Source organism: Hippopotamus amphibius, chromosome 9, assembly GCF_030028045.1.
Source record: "Hippopotamus amphibius kiboko isolate mHipAmp2 chromosome 9, mHipAmp2.hap2, whole genome shotgun sequence".
In the NCBI taxonomy this organism is placed as follows: domain Eukaryota; kingdom Metazoa; phylum Chordata; class Mammalia; order Artiodactyla; family Hippopotamidae; genus Hippopotamus; species Hippopotamus amphibius.
In genome coordinates this window covers 102,295,821-102,311,845 of record NC_080194.1, presented here as the reverse complement: position 1 = coordinate 102,311,845, position 16,025 = coordinate 102,295,821, and the positions used below count along the sequence as shown (strand labels likewise).

Genomic DNA, 16,025 nt, shown 5'->3' with positions numbered 1-16,025 from the left:
TTGTATACACCTAACTAATAGCACAGCCTCAAAATATATAAAGCAAACAGTGCAAAAAAATCTAAAAGGAGAAACAGACAAATACATATCATTAGAATTTCTAATGTATCTTTCTAAGTAAGTGAAATCTAGTTGCGAGTCAAGGACATAAACATCAGAAAACAACAGATAATGAAACAAAAAAGTATATGATACAACAAGTAAAACAAAGATTGAAAAATAAAAAGAAAAGTACAAGCCATTGCAGGTTCTAAGACAGTTTAAAGGGAATCTTGGAAGTAAGATCAAATTTTTGAATGGGAAATAGGAATCATTTGGTAAGAAAATATGGCCTTTTCAAAGTTAAGTTTACAGAGTGAAATGCACAGATCTTAAGTGTACAGTTCAGTGAGTTTTGACAAACGTACATAATCATGTAGCCACCATCCCCATTAAGATACAGAGTATTTCCAGTTCTCCAAGGACAGTCCCTTGTGCCCTTTTCCAGTCAACCTTTCCCCTACACGAGGAAACCACCATTCTGATTTCTATCAGTATAGTTCTGCCTGTTCTTGAATTTCATATATAGTTGGCACTACTGTGTGTCTGGCTTTGTCCATTCAACATAATTTTGAGATTCAGTCATGTTGTTGTGTGTTTCAGTCATTCACTGTTTTTCTTTAATCAGTGAGTAAAATTTCATTATATGAACACGCCATAATTTATCCAAAATCTCCTCTTCATTGATATTTGGTATTCCTAGTTTGGGACTATTACAAATAAAGCTTATACACATTTTTTTTTACATACATACCTTTATTACTCTTGGAAAAATACCTAAGAGTGAAATTGGTGGGTCATAGGATAAGAAACTACCAGTTTTCCAAGATGGTTGCACATAATTTTACACTCCTACCAGCAACATATGAGAGTTTCAGGCTGCTTGACATTCTCACCAACACTTGGTATTGTCTAAGTTTTAAGTTTAGCCTTTTTAGCAAGTAGCAAGTGATATGAAATTTCAGTTATAATTTGCATTTCTCTGATGACTAATGATATTGTATTTCTTTTCATGTGCTTTTTAGCCATTCATAGATCCTTTTGGTAAAGGATCTGTTCAAATCTTATGCCCTATCTTTTGTTAGATATATGTATCGTAGATATTTTTCCCCATGTATAGCTTGCCATTTCATTTTCTTAATGCTGTCTTTTGATAAGCAGAAGTTTTAAATTTTGACGCAGTTATTTTGTCTTCTTTTTCTTTTATAGTGTTCTGAAACCTTTCTAAAAATAACTCTGCCTACCCCATTGTTGTGAAAGCATCCTCTTGTATTTTCTTCTAGACATCTCATACTTCCTGCTTTTACATTTAAATCTATGATCCACCCCATATTAATTTTTGTGAATGGTGTGAGGTATATCAAGGTTCATTTCATTTCCACGTAGATCTCTGACTGTCCCAGCACCATCTGTTGAAAATTTTCCTTTCCACAATGAATTGCATTGGCGTCTTTGTCAAAAATCAGTCAACACTATATCTATGAATATATTCTGTCCCACTGGTCTATTTGTCTATCTGTACAACAAAACTACACTCTTTTGATTAGGTAGCTTTATATATAGTAAATCTTAAACACCAGGTAGACTAAATCCTCCTACATTGTTCTTATGTTCAAGACTGTCTTCATTATTCTCAACCACTCACATTTCCTGATAAATATTAGAATCTGCTTATCAATTTCTACAAAAAAAGTCTTTTAAGATTCTGACTGGAATCACACTAAATCATTAAATCAATTTGGGAATAACTGATATCATAACAATATTAAGTTCCCTATCCATGACTATGGCATCTCTATCTCTTCATGTATTCTGGTCTTCTTTAATTTCTCTCAGCAATGTTTCATGATTTTTAGTGTATATGTGTTGTATATCTTTTGTTAAATCTATTCCTAAGACTTAAATCTTCTGAAGCTTGATTTACTCTAACAAGGCTATCTGCCTAAAGAAGTGTGTTTCACACTCACAAGCTGAAAGATCTCAGCAAATATTTTAAAAAGCATAATTTTATAAATTTTTGATACCTCTTTATCAAGAATCAGATATGTTGACTATACATCTAGAAAAGAGAAAGATAAATCATAAAATTAAGGTGAATTTGATCATAGAATGAAATAATGTAATGTATTTCAATTCTCAGTTTTATTTGGTCATTGTTATACTGTTTCACTCAATCTGTTGTTAGAATCAGAATTCCCAAAAGGCAACAAAAGAAAAAATACATAAGTGGGACTACATCAAACAACAAAGCTTCTGCGCAACAAAGGAAACCATTAACGAAAGGAAAAGGAAACCTATGGAATTCCTATGGAATGGGGATTCTTATGGAATGAGAGAAAATATTTGCAGATTATATATCTGACAAGGGGTTAATATCTAAAATATATCAAGAACGGACATGGGCCAAGATGGCAGAGCAGGAAGACCCCGGGCTCACCTCCTCCCACAGCACACCAGATCACAACTACTTACAGAGCAACTCTCAACGAGAACAACCTGAAGACTAGCAGAGAAGATCTTCTACAACTAAAGACATAAAGGAACCACAACGAGATGGGTAGAAGGCGTAGAGACGTGGTATAGTCAAGACCCATTCCCCAGGAGTCCAAGCCCCACATTAGGCTCCCCAGCCTGAAGGTACTGCATTGGAAAGATGAGGCCACAGAACATTTGACTCTTAAGGCCAGCGGGGCTTAGTTTCTAGACAGCCAGAGGGCTAAGGGAAATAGAATCTCCACTCTTAACGGGAGCCTGACATGCTCCAGGACCCAGGGCAGAAGCAGCAATTTGAAAGGAGGCTGGGTCAGACCCACTTACTGATCCTGAAGAGCCTCTCAGACAGGCAGAGGCAATCAGGACTTACCCTAAGGACAGGGATGCTGGCAGCAGCCACTTTGGAGAGCTCTTACGACCATGAGGACACTGGTACCAGCAAGCACCATTCTGGACTCCTCCCTCTTGCTCAGGGCTGGGGCCTGGCCCCACCCTCCATCCAGTAAGGACCAGTCCTGGGATGCCCCAAGTCAAGTCCCATCCACCAGCAGGATGACTGCCAAAGGACCCCTTGGACCTCCAGCCACCTGGGACCTGTCCCCACCCACCAGCTGGTGGCTCTAGCCCCAGGAGCCCCTGAACCCTGGCCTGCCCACCAGAGGGCCAACACCAGGTACAGGACCCCCAGGCCCCACAGCCAGAGAATCCAGGACCCAGCTTCACTTACCAATGAGCAGGCACCAACCCCAGGACCCCCTGGCCCCTGCCCTACTCACCAATGAGCCAACATCAACTCCAGGACACCTTGGGCTCCTCGGCCAGCTGTGTCAGGAACTGGTCCTCACCACCAGCAGGCTGACACCAGCACCAGGACTCCTCTCACCATGCAGCCAGCCCCACCCACCAGCAGTGGGCAGCTACCCACAAGGCAGAGCCTCACAGACAACTGGGTTGGGGGCAAGCCATGCCTAGGAGACAGCCTACAGTAGTCAGCCCACCACAACTGAAAGACCCACGCAGTCCACACAGAGGGCACGTCTAGAGCCTACAGTGCTGGTGTCCAGAGGGTAGTGTGCTGTTGGGCCCCCCAGGACACTTCCTACATAAGACCACTTCTCTGAGATTGGGAAATATAACCTAACAAACACATAGAAATAAAAACAGCAAATTAGGCAAAATGAGGTGACAGAGGAATACATTTGAAAAGAAAGAGCAAGATAAAAACCCCAGAAAAAGAACCAAGTGAAGCAGAGGTAAGCAACCTACCCAATAGAGAGTTCAAAGTAGTGACTGTAAAGTCATCAAAGAACTCAGGAGAAGGCTGGAGGAACAGAGTGAGAAGTCAGAAATTTTTAACAAAGGATTAGAAAATATAAAGAAACAGATCTGAAGAATACAACCACTGAAATAAAAAATACAGTAGAAGGATTAGATGATACAGAGAAATGGGTCAGCAAGCTGGAGACAGAGTAGTGGAAATCACCGAAACTGAACAGAAAAAAGAAAAAAGAGTAAAAAGAAATGAGGACAGTTTAAGAGACCTGTGAGACACATCAAGTTCAGGTGCACTCATATTCACATTACAGGGGTCCCAGAAGGAGAAGAGAGAGAGAAAGGGGCAGAGAACATATTTGAAGGCGGAAGAGCTGAAAATTTCCCTAACCTGGGAAAGGAAACAGACATCCAGTTGCAGGAAGCACAGAGAGTCCCAAACAGGAACAGCCTAAGGAGGACCACAGCAAGACACACTGCAATTTAAATGGTAAAAACTACTGATAAAGAGAGAATATTAAAAGCAGCAAGGGGGGAAAGCAACAAGTTACACATAAAGGAACTCCTAGAAGGCTATAGCTGACTTTTCAGCAGGAACTCTGCAGGCCAGAAGGGAGTAGCACAATATATTTAAAATGATGAAAGGGAAAAATCTCCAACCAAGAATACTCTACCCAGCAAAGCTTGCATTCAGACTTGAAGGAGAGATCAAAAGTTTTACAGACAAGCAAAAGCTAAAAGAGTTTAGCACCACCAAACCAGCTTTGCTAGAAGGGCTAAAGGGACTTTTCTAAGCAGAAAAGACCATAAGAAATATGAAAACTGTGAAAGGAAAAATCTCACTGGTAAAGGCACACATACAGTAAAGATCAAGATCAACCACTTATAAAACTAGTAGGAAGGTTAAAAGATAAATTTAGTTTAAAAAAAAAGGCAAACGATAAAAATATAATTGTTAAGATGAAACTTATTATCTATAAAATTCTACTGTAAATTAAAGGGAAAATAGAAAACAAGGGACTATAGTTCAATCTATGTGCCACAGTGGAAAAAAAAAAAAGAGGATCAAGAACTTGTACAACTCAATAACAAAAACCAAGCAACCTGATTAAAAAATAGGCAGCAGATCTGAATAGATATTTTTCCAAAGAAGACATACAGATGACTAATGGGTACATGAAAAGTTGCTCAACATCACTAATCATCAGTAAATGCAAATCAAAGCCACAATGAGATTATTAGCTTATACCTATTAGAATGGCTATTATCAAAAGGACAGGGACTTCCCTGGTGGCACAGTAGTTAAGAATCTGCCTGCCAATGCAGGGTACACAGGTTTGATCCCTGGTTTGGGAAGATCCCACATGCTGTGGAGCAACTAAGTCCTTGCATCGCAACTACTGAAGCCCACACACCTAGAGCCCGTGCTCCACAACAAGAGAAGCCACCACAATGAAAAGCCCACACAGTAGAAATCCTTTTACACCATTGGTGGTTATGTAATTGGTGCAACCCCTATGGAAAACAGTATGGAGGTTCCTCAAAAAATTTTAAATAGAACTACCATATGATCCAGCAACTCCACTTCTGGGAATATATCTGAAGGAAACAAAAATACTAACTTAAAAAGGTATCTGTACCCTCATGTTCACTGCAGCATTATTTACAATAGACAAGACGTGGAAACAACCGGGCATTATGCTAAGTGAAATAAGTCAGAGAAAGAAAGACAAATGTCACATGAGCTCACTTACATGTGGAATGTAAAACAAAAATAAAAATAAAACAAACTTATAGATACAGAAAACAGATTAGTGGTTGTGGAGCGGGTGGGGTGGGGTGAAGTGGGGTGAGGGAAGCTGTATGAAACGGGTGAATGTGGTCAAAAGTTATAAACTTCCAGTAATAAAGTAAATAAATCCTGGTGCTCTAATGATGTCTATAGTTAATAATACTGTGTTGAATATTTGAAAGTTGCTAAGAGAGTATATCATAAAAGTTCCCATTATAAGAAAAAAAATTTGTAACTGTGTGGTGATGGAGGTTAACTAGACTTATTGTGTTGACTACTTTGCAATATATACATAGAGAGAATCAGTATGATGTACATCTGAAACTAATACAATGTTATATGTAAATAAAATCTCAATTAAAAAATCAGAATTCCCAGGCTGACAGTTTTTGAAACTGTTTACTTTTGAAACTAGTAATTCAAAGTATTGGAAAAGAAGTATTTTACAGGTTGTAACCAAGGAGGATCTTATGTGGCCTTCCCTGGACAGATCCCTCCCCATAGCCTCTGCTTTAGCCCCTCTCTGAAGTATCTAGATAATAGTATCTGATGCACATTTCCTGAACTGTTTTACAGCTGCTAAAACCCCTACCAAATGAAGGAAATTAACTACTTGATGACTACGAGCACCCACGACCTACTGGCACCTAAGGATTGATAATATTAACACCCCCACACCCCGACCCCATCCCCACCCCCACACCACCCTGTTATTTCACCACCAGAGAACTGTGCATGAGCTGATGACAAACCTGGGACACCCCTCTCTCACCTTGCCTTTAAAATGTTTTGCTGTTTGGAGGCATATTAGAATCACCAGGAGAAGTTAATAAAATAAATAAATAAATAAATAATTTTAAAAAATGTTCTGCTGAAACCCACTGAGGAGTTCAGGCTTTCTGAGCACCAGCTGTCCCAGCTCCTTGTACAGTGCCCAACAATAAGCACTGCACTTCCCTCCACCACAACCCGGTGCCAGCAGATTGGCTCCTACTGCATGCGGGCAAGCGATCCCAAGTTTGCTTTGGTAACACAGTCTGGATATTAATTTAAAAAGGGTTTTATTTCTTTCTCCAAAAATTAACTTTTGATTATCTACCTTGTATGCTACAACCTTGTATACTATATCCAGTTATTAATTTTAGTACTTGTTTTGTAGATTTCCTAGGATTTCTACATCCATAATCACAGAGTATTAATTCTTCCTTTCAAATACGTATGATTTTTATTTCTTTCTCTTCGATAATTATACTAAGACATCCAATACAATATTAAATAAAAGTAGTTTAAGCAGAAATCCCTGCCTTGTTCAATATTTTAGGAAAAAGCATTCAATATTTTATCATTAAGTGTAATGCTGCCTGTGGGTTTTTGACAGATGCCCATTATCAGGCTAAAGTTTCCTTCTTATCCTAGTTTGCCAAGTTTTTATCATGAGTGGATGCTGAATTCTGTCAAATATATTTTATGCATCAATCAAGATGATATGATTATACATTTTTTCTCTTTTGTTCTTTTAATGGTCAGTTTCCAAATGTTAAACCCATCTTGCAATCCTGGGATAAACTCCACTTAGTCTTGATGCATTTTCTTTTTTATATATTGCAGGATTGGATTTTCCAATATTTTACCAAGGACTTTTACCATCTCTGAGATACTGGTCTGTAATTTTCTTTTGTTGTAATGTCCTTGACAAATTTTGGTGTCAGGGTAATGCCAACCTCCTAAAGCAAGTTTTGATAATAGCTTTTTTAAAAGAGCTCATGCTAAAGGCAATTTTTTAGAAGTAAAGCAAGCAAAAAATTCCTGAAATTATATGATTGTTACTTTGATAGCTGAAAATGATTAAAACTATGGTGTTGAACAAAGTCAAGATATTTTAGAACAATGAATATCTTGTTCATTAGCAATTCTCTTCTGGGTACTATGTAGTTCTCTATTATAGCTCTATGAAGTCAATTACTTCACTTGCCTAGAGTTAAATCTTAGGCAAAGGTCAAGAAGTACTTACTGCTTTTGACACCACTCTCAGATTTTTAGGAATAGGTAATCCATATGTTAAAAATAATTAATTATTTCAATATCTCTGAACATCCTTTTTCCCCCTGTACTCAAATTATAATCTAGTTGGGAAAATATTAAATAAAAAGCTAAAAACATTTTTATACATTTAAGTAATATTTCAGTACAATAGAAAAGATATCACAAGCCAGTAGGAGACAATACAGTGTTTAGGAGTTAAGGGAGAAATTATTTCAGGCCACTGTAGTCAGAAAAAGCTTTATATATTATAAAGGAAATAAAAGTTGAGCTTATGCTAAAAACAAGTGAATGGAAAGGAAAAGGAAACTTATTGCGTTAAGAGTTGACAAAAGTCTGAAGGCTACAAGGCACTGTATAAATTCAAATGAAAGAGAGCAAACAAGTTTAGCTGTAACTCTATGGTTATGAGTACAGATCCTGAAGCCAGATTCCTTGGCTTCTGATCTTGTCTCTGCCCTTAATGGTTTTGTAACTTTGTACAAGTTATGTAACCTCTTTATGCTCCCATTTCCTTTAAAAATGGGGACAAAACCATGAAAAAAACTTTCTACTGTGACTGTATGAGTTAAATGAGTTAATATATGTAAAGCTTTTAGACAATGCCTGGCACAAAGAAAATGCTCCAAAAATAATTTAAAAGGAGAGCGCATACAAACTTTGAACTAATGCAACCCAAGGCTAGTCAAATAACATAAATGAGTGAAGCAGGTAGATTTGTTTAGAAATATACTGTGTGCAGTTAAACACATAGGAATTGTCTTCATTTCGAAAAACAAAGCATTCTCTTCCATTTTTCTTAAAACACACATTCCTGCTCATTCTAGCTTTTATTCCCACTTTTAAAACAGACATGAGTTTAAGAAATATTTAATTTTCATTTAACTCTGTTATAAGATAAAAACAACAGTATGAGAATCAAAAATTATCCACACTCCAGTTATATTAAAACTTCTGTTGGCCACACTGTCTTATCATCGCTTTCCACTCAAGGTTACTGTCCCCCCAGACACTGCTGTGCAGGTGTGAACGTGTTACATCAGTTCACTTGCAACTGTGGTATGAGCAAAAATGGATGCCCCAATTACGATTTGCACGAAAGAAGAGCAGCGTGCAGTGATTCGTTTTTTGTGGTCTGAGGGTGTACCTGGTGCCATTATTTACTGAAGACTTTGTGTGCAGTATGGAGAAAGTATTTTGTCACAATGAAGTGTGTATGAATGGACAGAGAAGTTCAAGGAAGGTCACACAAGTGTCAGCCATCAAGAAGGAGCCTGATTCACTTCTGATGAAGAAGTGAAGACAGAAGTGCATTCGTGGCTCACAGCTCAGCTTATAATATTTTTTAATGAGGGAATATGAAAGCTTGTTGACAGGTGGACAAAGTGTATTGACAAGCAAGGAGATTATGTCAAAAAATGATGTATCTGTTTTTTCTAAAAGTTAATTAAAATAAATTCTACAGCCAGAGCACAGGTAATTTTTGACTCACACTCGTACAATCACAATGATAAATGACAGCTGATACCCAACCGTAGTTCAGGGAGTCATAGAAAGTGCTAGGAACTCTAGAGAATCTGAAAATGTAGGTCTCATCTAAAGAAGGCCATTGACAGTCTCAGTTACTGCTGCCAAAAGATACTGTGGTTTCAGGTCTTCTCAATTTTCAAAAGCTGAAAATTCAGATTCTTGTGTAAAAGCTCCTGATTTTCATGTATAATCAATTTTTTAAAATGTTACAATGTTGAGCACTACTGCCCCAGCCAGAGAGCCTGACTGCTGTATTTGACCCACGTGCTGCCAGTCTGCCATCTTTGATTTAGGGCATGCTGGCTAGAACAGTACACTTTATAACAAATTAAAAGTATTTGGGGAGAAGAAAGATGGTGGCAAAGTAGAAGGACGTGGAATGCATCCCTCTCCACAGATGCATCAGGAATACACCAAAAGATGCAATAATTCCTACAGAGAACATCTGAATACCAGCAAATGACCTCGGACACCAGAAAGGACTGCAAAGATCCCAACATAACTGGGTAGGACAGAGGGGAAAAAAAAAAAGGGAGAAAGAGGAGGAGAAGAAAGAAAAGGGACAGGTCCCACACCTTGGGGAGGGGGATCTGAAACAGAGGGGAGATTGCCGACTTCTGGGAAACATCCCTTATCTGATGGGGAAACCCCTTCTCCAACGGGGAATTTCCCTGGGTCAGAATGGAGGCATTTGGAACTGTTCAAAGAGGGTGAAGTGGCTGAACTGTGGCAGACGGGAAAGAGGGAGAAACACACAGAGGGTCTGCACCACAGCTCAGCATGTCCGGACTGAGACACCGGTTCACAGCTGAACAGGGGGTCTGGGAGCTGGAACATGGGAACTGGAGAACTAGTTCAGGGTGAGAAACATTGTTGGAAGTGGGGAGATGGACTGAGAGGACAGGAGGGAAGAAATCTGCAGCGGACAATGCCTACCATGGAAAGCTGGGCAGCCATGGCAGCGGCTCAATACTGCTGACTCACGAGCGGGGCGGTGGGGGGTGGGGGGGAGCTGTGGGTGTAGCTTCTCTCTCGGCACCTGTGACAGACAAAGAAAGACCCCTCTGGGCCTGGCTAACACACTCAGGGATAACAAAGGTCCCCGGGCGGGGCCGGCCTAGAGCCCCGGCAGCTGAGAGCCAAAAGCCCACAGAGTGGCCCAGCTCTGCAGATATTCTGTTTACACCTGAGCTGCCAGCATCCCTCTGCAACAGACACCGCCATGGCCGACTGAGCTGCTGTGACCCAGGCAGCACACCCCGGCGGAGTCATAGCAGGGGGAAGGAGCCGCGGTTGGAGTCGCTCTCTTGGCCCGAGTCACCCAAGCCGCCATGACACAGGCAGGGCGCCACTGCTCACTCACTCCCAGGGGAAGGAGTCACTATTGTACCCTCTCTCTCCCCACACACCGGTGCTTACAGATGAACAATAAAGGAAGCTATGCTGGTCGCAGAGTAATACAAAAAACCCAAGGTGGGTAGAAGGACACTTACAGCTGAGACCCCAAGGAAACAGAAATATTATTATTAATTCTATTGATCTGGTCCATTCTGGGGTCAGTTCTAGCCTGTTTTTTTTTTAATTATTTTATTAATTATGATCTTAGTCCTAAGGGATGGACACATTTTATAACATACTTTTTTATTCTATTTTTTATTCTACTTTTATTTTTAGCCTTTTTATATATTTCTATTTCTAGCTAAGTTTTTTGTAGTGCTGACTGTATCTCTCCTACCTCCTTTTCATCTTTTATACATTTCTATTTCTTTCTTTTTCTTTTCATATTTCCAGTCACACTACGCTCTGCTGTTGCCCTGTCTTCTATCCTTTTTTAGTTTCTTTTATTTTAATATACTTATAATCAATATTATCGGTCTGCTCTGTTTCCTTTTATTCTCCAGATGACACACTGCTTTGGTTTTTATTATTAGGTTTGGTCTTTATCTTAGTTCTGATTATAACTGTTTGATTTCATTTTAAGAATCTTCAGTCTGTCTGATTGTACTCTCGCTCTTTATTATATTTGATCCTAGCTTTCAAAATTTCCCTGGATTTGTTTGTGTGGGTTTTTTTTTTTTTTTTTTTTGGTTTTGAATTTCTGTTGGTTTTCTGAGATTGTCTGATTTTGTCTGATTGCATACTCGGGTTCTTCTGTCAGGTCTTGCTAGTGCCTTATGTTCTATTGGATTCAGTATTTGTGTGTCTTATACATGTATGTGTTTCCTTGACTTAGTATTTGTTTGATTCAACACTCTGCCATAAGTCTGGGGCTTGGAAAATCTTCTTTAAACCCCTATATTGCTGGGACAAGCAACCTCTGAAGTCTGGACTACTCCAAGTAGGAGGCTCTGGGGAGGGAGCACTACATACAGGATGCTAGACTATTAGGGAGTCCTCAGACACAGGGAAGATTAACTGCAAAGAACTCTCACAGAGCTCTGTATCACAGTCTAAGACTTGGCTTTGTCTGACTGTATGCAACTGCCAGTGCTGGACACCTCACACCAAACTACAAAGAAGACGGGAACACAAACCCACCCATCAGCACACAGACTACCTAAAGCCATATTAACCTCACACACCACCTGATATGGCCCTGCTCATCAGAGAGAAAAGACACAGAGCCACACGCTGGAAAGCAGACACCAGATCACCCCACCAGGAAGCCTACTCAAGACACTGGACAAAGCCCACCACAGGGGGCAGAGGGCAGAAACAAGAGGAATCACTACTAGGCAGCATAGGGAAAGGAGAGAGCAAATCCTATAAATTAGACAAAATGAGAATACAAAGAAACATCATGCAGGCAAAGGAGCATTAAAAAAACCCACAAGACCAAATAAATGAAGAGGAAATAGGAAAATGGCCTGAAAAACAATTCAGAGTAATGATAGTAAAGATGATCCCAAATCTCAATAACAAAATAGAGAAAATACAAGAAGCAGTTAATAAGGACTCAGAAGAACTAAAGAACAAACAGTAATGGACAACAAAATATCCGAAATTAAAAATACTCTAGGTGGTATAAACAGCAGAATAACTGAGACAGAAGAACGAATAAGTCAGTTGGAAGATGGAATGGGGGAAATAACTGCCACAGAGCAGGAAAGATAAAAAAGAATAAATAGAATGGAGACAGTCTAAGAGACCTTGGTGACAACATTAAATTAAGCACGCCAACATTAGAATCACAGGCATCCCAGAAGAAGAAGAAAAAAAGAAAGGGTCTGAGAAAATATTTGAAGAGGTTACAGTGGAAAACTTCCCCAACATGGGAAAGGAAATAATTAATCAAGTCCAAGAAGTGCAGAGAGTCCCACAAAGAAAAAACCCAAGCAGAAATACACCGAGGCACATATTAATCAAACTAACGAAAATTAAACACAAAGAAAAAATATTAAAAGCAGCAAGAGAAAAGCAACAAATAACATATAAGTGAAAACTCATAACAGCTGATCTTTCTGCAGAAACTCTGTAGGCCAGAAGGGAATGGCAGGATATACTGAAAGTCCTGAAAGAGAATAACCTACAGCCAAGAGTACTCTACCGAGCAAGAATCTCATTCAGATTCGACGGAGAAATCAAAAGCTTTACAAACAAGCAAAAGTTAAGAGAATTCAGCACCACCAAACCAGCCTTCCAACAATTGCTAAAGGAACTTTTCTAAGTAGGAAACACAAGAGAAGGAAAACACCTACAAAAACAAAGCCAAAACAATTAAGAAAATGGTAATCGGAACACACATGTCAATAATCACCTTAAATGCAAATGGATTAAATGCTCCAACCAAGACACAGACTGGCTGAATGGATACAAAAACAAGACCCTTTTATATGCTGTCTACAAGAAACCCACTTCAGACCAAGGGACACATATAGACTGAAAGTAAAGGGATGGAAAAAGATATTTCATGCAAATGGAAGTCAAAAGAAAGCTGGAGTAGCAATACTCATATCAGACACATTAGACTTTAAAGTGAAGACTATTACAAGAGACAAGGAAGGTCATTACATAATGATCAAGGGATCCATCCAAGGAGAACATATAACAATTGTGAACATCTATGCACCCAACATAGGAGCACCTCAATACATAAGGCAAATGCTAACAGCCATAAAAGAAGACATCGACAGTAACACAATAATAGTAGGAGACTTGAACACCCCACTTACATCAATGGACAGATCATCCAAACAGAAAGTAAATAAGGACACACAAGCTTTAAATGACACATTAGACCATCTCGACTTCATTGATATTTATAGGACATTCCATCCAAAAACTACAGATACACTTCCTTCTCAAGTGCACACGGAACATTTTCCAGGATAGATCACATCTGGGGTCACAAATCAAGCCTCGGTAAATTCAAGAAAACTGAAATCATATCAAGCATCTTCTCTGACCACAACACCATGAGACTAGATATCAATTACAGGAAAAAAACTGTAAAAAATACAAACACATGGAGGCTAAACAACACACTATTAAACAACCAAGAAATCACTAAAGAAATCAAAGAGGAAATCAAAAAATACCTAGAAACAAATGACAATGAAAACACAATGACCCAAAACCTATGGGACGCAGCAAAAGCAGTTCTAAAAGGGAAGTTTATAGCAATACAGTCCTACCTCAAGAAACAAGGAAAATATCGAATAAACAACCTAAACTTACCCCTAAAACAATTAGAGAAAGAAGAACAAAGAAACCCCAAAGTAAGCAGAAGGAAAGAAATCATAGAGATCAGATCAGAAATAAATGAAAAAGAAATGAAGGAAACAATAGCAAAGATCAATGAAACTAAAAGCTGGTTCTTTGAGAAGATAAACAAAATTGATAAACCATGAGCCAGACTCATCAGGAAAAAAAGGGAGAAGATGCAAATCAACAGAATTAGAAATGAAAAAGGAGAAGTAACTACTCACACCGCACAAATACGAAAGATCATGAGAGACTACTACAAGCAGCTATATGCCAATAAATTGGATAACCTGGAAGAAATGGAAAAATTCTTAGAAAAGTACAATCTTCCAAAACTGAACCAGGAAGAAATAGAAAATATGAACAGACCAATCACAAGTATGGAAATTGAGACTGTGATTCAAAATCTCCCAACAAACAAAAGCCCAGGGTCAGATGGATTCACAGGCGAATTCTATCAAACATTTAGAGAAGAGCTAACACCTATCCTTCTATCCTTCTCAAACTCTTCCAAAATATAGCAGAAGGAGGAACACTCCCAAACTCATTCTACGAGGCCACCATCACCCTGATACCAAAATCAGGCAAAGATGTCACCAAAAAAGAAAATTACAGGCCCATATCCCTGATGAATATAGATGCAAAAATCCTCAACAAAATACTAGCTAACAAAATCCAACAGCACATTAAAAAGATCATACACCATGATCAAGTGGGGTTTATCCCTGGGATGCAAGGATTCTTCAATATATGCAAATCAATCAATGTGATACATCATATCAATGAACTGAAGGATAAAAACCATATGATCATCTCAATAGATGAGGAAAAAGCTTGTGACAAAATTCAACATCTATTTATGATAAAAAACTCTCCAGAAAATGGGCACAGAAGGAAATCACCTCAACATAATAAAAGCCATATATGAGAAACCAAAAGTCAGCATCATTCTAAATGGTGAAAAACTGAAAGAATTCCCTCTAAGAAGAGGAACAAGACAAGGTTGTCTACTCTCACCATTAATATTCAACATAGTTTTGGAGGTTTCAGCCAAAGCAATCAGAGAAGAAAATGAAATAAAAGGAATCCATATTGGAAAAGAAGAAATAAAATTGTCACTCTTTGCAGATGACATGATATTATACATAGAAAACCCTAAAGACTCTACCAGAAAACTGCTAGCACTAATCGATGAATTTAGTAAAGTAGCAGGATACAAAATTAATGTGCAGAAATCTCTTGCATTCATATACACTAACAACGAAAAAGCAGAAAGAGAAATTAAGGAAACTCTCCCATTTACCATTGCAACAAAAAGAATAAAATACCTAGGAATAAACCTGCCTAAGGAGGCAAAAGACCTGTACCCAGAAAACTATGAGACACTGATGAAAGAAATCAAAGACGATACAAACAGACAGAGAGACATACCATTTTCGTGGATTGGAAGAATCAACATTGTGAAAATGACTACCTTACCCAAAGCAATTTACAGATTCAATGCAATCCCTATCAAATTACCAATGGCATTTTTCACAGAACTAGAACAAGAAATCTTACGATTTGTATGGAAACACAAAAGACCCCAAATAGCCAAAGCAATCGTGAGAAGGAAAGACGGAGTTGGTGGAATCAGGCTTCCTGACTTCAAACTATACTATAAGGCCATAGTGATCAAGACACTATGGTACTGGCACAAAAACAGAAAGGAAGATCAACGGAACAGAAGAGAGACGTCAGAGGTAAGCCCAAGCACATATGGGCACCTTATCTTTGACAAAGGAAGCAGGAATATACAATGGAAAGAAGACAGCTTCTTCAATAAGTGGTGCTGGGAAAATTGGACAGCAACATGTAAAAGAATGAAATGAGAACACTTCCTAACACCATACGCAAAAAGAAACTCAAAATGGATTAAAGACCTAAATGTAAGGCCAGACACTATAAAACTCCCGGAGCAAAACATAGGCAGAACACTCAATGACATACATCAAAGCAAGATCCTTTTTGACCCACCTCCTAGAATAATGGAAATAAAATCAAGAATAAACAAATGGGACCTCGTGAAACTTAAAAGCTTTTGCACAGTGAAAGAATCCATAAACAAGACAAGAAGACAACCCTCAGAATGGGAAAGAAACCATAAACAAGACAA

General features: G+C 38.7%; 1 protein-coding gene across 5 annotated transcripts in view; it reads right to left on the bottom strand.

Annotated features, from left to right (window-relative positions):
- ALKBH8 (alkB homolog 8, tRNA methyltransferase) overlaps window positions 1–16,025 on the bottom strand; it is a 68,533-nt gene that overhangs the window by 19,282 nt on the left and 33,226 nt on the right. The window lies entirely within an intron of this gene.